This window comes from Talpa europaea, assembly GCF_964194135.1.
Source record: "Talpa europaea genome assembly, chromosome: 8".
Classification (NCBI taxonomy): domain Eukaryota; kingdom Metazoa; phylum Chordata; class Mammalia; order Eulipotyphla; family Talpidae; genus Talpa; species Talpa europaea.
In genome coordinates this window covers 33,890,110-33,896,109 of record NC_140075.1, presented here as the reverse complement: position 1 = coordinate 33,896,109, position 6,000 = coordinate 33,890,110, and positions in this window count along the sequence as shown.

Sequence of the window (6,000 nt, the reverse complement as noted above, 5' to 3'; positions counted from 1 at the left end):
GGCTTGAGGGTCCGGCTACAGAATCCTGGAGCAGGAGCTGGCGCCGGGCTGGAGCAGGGAGGGAGGATGCAACCGGGGCGGGCAGACGACCGGAGGTGGGGCGAGGCTGGAGTCGAAACAGGGGTCGCCGGAGGCTGGAGCGGGAGCGGGAGCCGGTACCGAGCGGACTGCGGAAAGGCGCAATGAGCCTTGAGGCGGGCGGAGGAGACGGAGGCCGAGCCGCAGTCTCCAGGGGTGGGGCTCAAGCAGGCCCCGCCTTCCCGCCTGCCACCACCTTAGGTGCGCGGGGGCCGAGGTGGGCAGCGCCGACAGGTTAGGGGTACCCGAGGTTCGCACCCCTTCCGCTGGGGATTCGGGCCCACCTGGGATGCGGAGGCCCAGGTTTCAGCACCAAGTGGAGGACAGCACCCAAGGGGCCTGGCAAAACCCGAGCACCCTTCCCCCAAGCCCTTCAGTTTAATTGGAAACCCGATCCGTCACTCCGTGGGTGTAAAAGGATGACATTGCCCAACCTCGTCTCTGCTTTCGGCCTGCCTCAGCAACCCCCCCTGCTTCCCTGGGGAGGCGGCGGCGGGGAAACCGCGGAATAAACACAATGCCAGAGGACGACACCGAGAAAAACACGAATTAGAGGCAGGCATGGGGAAAGACACCCGCTGCCTCAAGGTCACCTTTTCTTTGGAACCAGGAAGAAGACCAAGGCTCCTCCCTGCCACACCTGTGCTTCTCCTTACAAGGTTGTGGAAGGAGTTCCAAAGAAGAATGGGACATTAACTCTCAACCCAGCTGTGCTGTGTTCCCCAGCCCTACCTGGCCCCCAAGTCTTTCCCACCTCCACGTCTCAGGATTACCTAGTTTCCCCACCCTTCCTCTATTCTTCTCCCCCTCTCCTACTTTGCCTTTTGTCTTTTACTCCTCAGAATATTTTTTAAAGGTTTATTTATTTATGCATACAAGAGCTAGATAGTGCAGGCCAGAGAGATCGGGGAGCAGAACAGGCAGATGTACTGAAATACACTGCTGAGGGGAGCAGCAGGCGAGGAAGGAGAGGTCTGCTGCGCCATGTGGGTCACCTTCCTGGCCTGGCCAGGGATCGAGCTCCTGGGCTGCAGTGGCTGAAGATAGCTTCATAGTGCTGTGTCTTAACCCCTTGCGCCACCAGGGAAGCCCCTGTTTCTCAGAATCTTTTCCAAGCTCAGACCTGTTCGCTGCACAAGGAATTCCCTCTGAGTATTCTCTGAAAGCTTGGCTACTTGGTGGTTGAACTGGGTGTGGAGCAGGGGTGGGAAGGGAATTGTTAATTTCCTCTTCCACCTCTCCCCTCTTTGCAGCTCCCAGTTCTTGCACTGGGTGAGAGTGTAAGGTGAAGTAAAGGGTGCGGTGAGATGACTGGGTGTAGGCATGGGACAGGCAGGCACAGGTCCCCAACCATTACATATGTGTTTCTTCTTTTGGCTCCCTAATGCTGTTTAATCCAGCGTGTAAGGGGGAGTGGTATCCATGGTCAAAGGTCACCAGGGAATCTCCACTTTCTTCCTGCTCTCTTCCTTTCTCCTCATAAGGCGCATATTTAAATTTGAGGGTTTTGCTCCCACAGTTCCAAGTGAAGCTCTGGTGGGACTTCACCTCTGTCCTTGCAGGAAGCAGAATGAATGCTGGAACCCAAAGACAAGAGATGTGGAACTTCAGTGTGGAGGGGCAATTATAGCGGAGTGGTATGTTAGCATTAGTTCTTTCCTAGTTCTTTTTTGGTGTACCCACAAAACAGTAAGATACTTTGAAATCATAGAAGGGTAGTATTTGAGAAAGAGCAATTCCTTTCACATTGTCCTCTGGCCCCACTAATGAAACCCCACTCTGCTTCTAGTCTCCCATTCCTTTCATTTCTCTCAGACTTCACTTGTGTTCCTCTTCCTGCTTTCCTCATTTGTGGGTAACCCTTAGAGTCCATGCACCTCTCAACTAGGTCTCTCTCTTAACTCCTTCTGCTGGCAAGAGAGTAATTATCAATAGAGTTCTGTAGTTGAAATGTGGTCATTTTGGGAGAGATGGAAAATGTTACTGTGTCACAGGGGCTCATTATCTAGGTTAAGGAGTACCTATGAGGAAGCAAATATAATTACTTAGACTGGTGTATATTTACCCAGATAAGGAAGGAGATAATCTTGCAGAGCAATAGGGTTGTTATTTGATTGTGAGGGTGTTTACTAAAACTAAAGAGAGGGAGCAAGAAGAGAGAGTTACAGAAATAAAAATAAGGCCTTCTCAAAGAAGTAGAGAAATCACGCGAGTTTGAAGAGTAGCTATCCAAATTTGAATAATAGCTCTACTAAGAAAAGATGTACATTTAGATATTTTTCTTATTTCCCTCAAGTCTCTGGCACATAATGTATTAAGACTTTAAAAAATCCTATAGCATATTGGAAGTAATCAATACATACATTTATTATATCACAATATAATATAATAATTATCATTAATAACATTTATAAAGTATTTTATAATTATAATAATAATTATGTATTATTTCTTTGACTCGAGTTGGACTGTTCCAATGGGTGACTAGGAGGAACTGAGTCTACATTTTCAGGGGGAAGAGTAGACAAATTAATTACTTAAAAGATGCTTTAAGAGCCTCCCCGGTGGCGCAGCGGTTGAGCGCTGGGTTGCAAAGCTGCCCGCAGCCTCTGCAGCGCCTGTTAGATCCCCTGCTGCTCCCTGGCCACTGGAGGAGGGTCCCACATGGCACGCAGACCTCTCCTGCCACCACTGCTCCCCTCAGCAGTGTACTTCGGTCCTTCTGCCTGCTCTGCTCCCCCCTCTGGCAATGGTGAATTCTCTCACCCTCCCATGCTTCTGACTGTATCCAGTGCTTGTATAAATAAATAAATAAATAAATAAATAAATCTTTAAAAAAAAGATGCTTTAACAACTTGAGGGATTGGAGTAGTAGGAGGGATATAAGTCTGAGCACCAACTAGGGAGCTACCTATTTCTCTTAGTGCCAGTTCTTAGAATTATATCTATTACATGTAATAGACCTGGGGTTCAGCTGAGCATTTGTCTGATAAAGTGGTAATATCTTTAAGGTTGCAGAGGAGAAAGAGGGAACTTGGAATTATTTTGACAAGGTAAGCCCAAGTGATGATGCAAAGATAATAGCAATACAAGCGTATCCAACATGCTTTCACATAATTAATAACCTGTGAGTGGGCCTCCCTGGTGGCACAAGGGGTTAAGTCTCAGCACAATGAAGCTATGGCAGCCACTGCAGCATGTTTTCTATCCCCAGCCAGGGAGCTAACCCACATGGTGCAGCAGACCTCTCCTGACTGGCCTGCTGCTCCCCTCAGTAGTGTATTTCAGTAGATCTGCCTGTTCTGTTCCCCATTCTGTCTCTGGTGAATCCTCTCAACCCAAATCTCTGGCTTATACCCTAGTTCTTGGTTGCATAAATAAAATAAATCCTTTAAAAAGAAAATAACCTGTGAGTTAAGTTTTTAATCCCCCTCTCTGACAAATGAAAAAAACAGAGACTGTGGGAAATCCAGCGACTTATCCAAAGCTGCAGAGCTACTAAAGTCAAGGCCAAGCATAAAACCCAGGTTTGTCTGGCTCTAAATGAGGAGGCGAGAGAGCAAGCAGGCTGTGAAGACAGAATCAATTTATCCAGTTTTCCATGTCCATCCATTTTCTTTTCTCCTCGCCTTTCTGGTGTTTATTTCAGTTTTTGTCGCCTGTCTCCCTATCATTCTTCTACATCTGTTAACATTTCCAACCTACGCACATTGTATCTCTACATATTTCATAGGGCGTTCTGCTTTACAAAACAAACAGAAGACCTGGTGTTGTAGTCACAGAATTGCAACGGCACAAATTCTACTCCTTCCTCTGCATCTCCCCTGCCCTCCCTGCTCCGTCTCACTGGGAACTCTGTGTCTAGACAGAGCATCTGCACCTCGGCGGCGACGCAGTCAGAAATCCAGAGCATCAGGCTGCACTTCCTCTCCACAGCCACTAGGGGCCGCCCTCCTCCGCGCAGAAGCGCCGGCCAACGCAGCCTGACTCCTGCCCGTGCGCGCCCTCCGTTGATTGGCGGCGACGCAGCGAAGTCGCGCGTTGATTGGGCCGCTGTCAGGTGTCGCTGCCGGCAGGTTCGGCTGCGCGAGCGGAGGGAGGCGGGTGAGTGAGGCCGGGGGCGGTGGGGGAGTGGCTGGGGGCTGGGGGCGGTATCTGAGGGGGTGGGCTGTGTGCGAGTGGGCGCCTTTGGGGCCGAGGGCCGCGCTTGGTGCCGGCGGGGGGCTGCGTGGGGGGAGGCGAGGCGGAGGCCTCCGGGTCGGCGTCTGGAGCGTGAGGCTGGCGAGGCGGGGGCGGGCGAGGGCTGGTGGACTCGGAGCCCCGGGGCGGCGTTCGGGGCCCGGGGCCGTGAGGGGCGAGGCCGAGAAGGGGTCCCGGAGGGGAGGGTGCGTGTGTGAGGGTCTGCGTGAGGCAGAGGGGCACCTGCGTGGGAAGGGCGCAGGGGGGAGACCTGTGGGGAGGGGTGGAGGGGAGTCGAGGAGGGAGAGGATGAGCTTGAGGGAAGGGGTTGTTGCTGGGGAAGGAGCCTGCAGGAGAGGGGTGGTGTGAGGAAAGAGCAGAGCTCAGGCAGTCATTGTGGGGGATCTCATGGGCTTAGTATAAATCTGTTACCAAGGGTGGTGACTCATCTGAGGGTTTGAGGGATTCTTTAGTGCTGGGGGAGCGGTGAGTGAGAGGATCAGTTGGAGTATGTGTTGGGTCAGTCGCCAGTGGTAGGGACAGTCAGTGTTGGGAGTGGTCAGGGTGTTATAGGGCAGCCCCCGTATTGATCGGGTTGCCTGGCTGTGGGTCCTCACCCGCGCGCTTAAAAGGGACTTATGAATACTCCACTACAGGCACACACAAAAGGTTAATAAAAGGTTTATTTACAAGGGAAAAAGGTAATAAGGAAAATGGACAACTCAGGGAGGAAATAGGGAAATAAAGTCTTTAATGCGTCCTACTGGATCCGACGACCTGGAAACCCAAAAAGCACTCTCAGAGCTGGCCAGACACTGCTAGCTGGTGGAGAGCCAAAATGGGGGAGCCCCCAAAGCCCATGTGTCTGGCTTTATACCAACCTGGCTGCTTAACCCCACCCTCAGGTCCCAGCCACCTTCCCTTTGGTGGTGATGGGGTTTGGAGTTCCCAGTGGCTTTGGCCTGGGGTGGGGGTGGAGTCCACAAAGCCTGTATGGAATTAGCTTTAGGACATCCTTTTCCCCCTAACAAGGGGACTCGATGAGTCTTTTGAGCAGGTTGGGTGAAGGAGGCAGTATGGGTGAGTTGATAGTGAGAACAAGGAGAGCAACAAGGAGAACAGCTGAGAACAAGGAGAGCAACATCAGTTAGAAAAAGATTGTAGGAAGGATTAAAAATTACTTCGAGGAGCTGAGGTGTCCTTTGTTGAGGGTGGGAAGGAGAGACTGTTTAAAGTATTCCTGCATGGATCTGTGATGGTGTTTTTCCCCTTCACCACTCATGGAGGTCTTCATCAAGTGCATGGTGATTTAGGAAATTAGAGCACAACTGCAAGCAGCCCTAAATCTTAAGGGATAAATAAGTTACACAGTCACCTCCTCTTGAGCCCTTCTGCAGACCTGATTTAACATGCATATTCTTCTTTCTTTTAAGATTGATTTATTTATGCATACAAGAACTGGGGTACAGGCCAGGGGTGTGGGGGGTGAGAGGATTCACCAGAGACAGTGAGGAACAGAACAGCCTGGATGTACAGCAGATGTACTGAAATACATCTGCTGAGGGGAGCAGTGGGTATGCCAGGAGAGGTCTGCTGCGCTTTATGGGTCAGCTCCCTGCCTGGGGATCAAACTCGTGCAGCAGCTGTGGACAGCTTCAGAGGTTGTGTCTTAACCCCTTGCGCCACCAGGGAGGCCCTAACATGCATATTCTTGAGCCTGTTACCCATCTGCCTTGGGCTCTA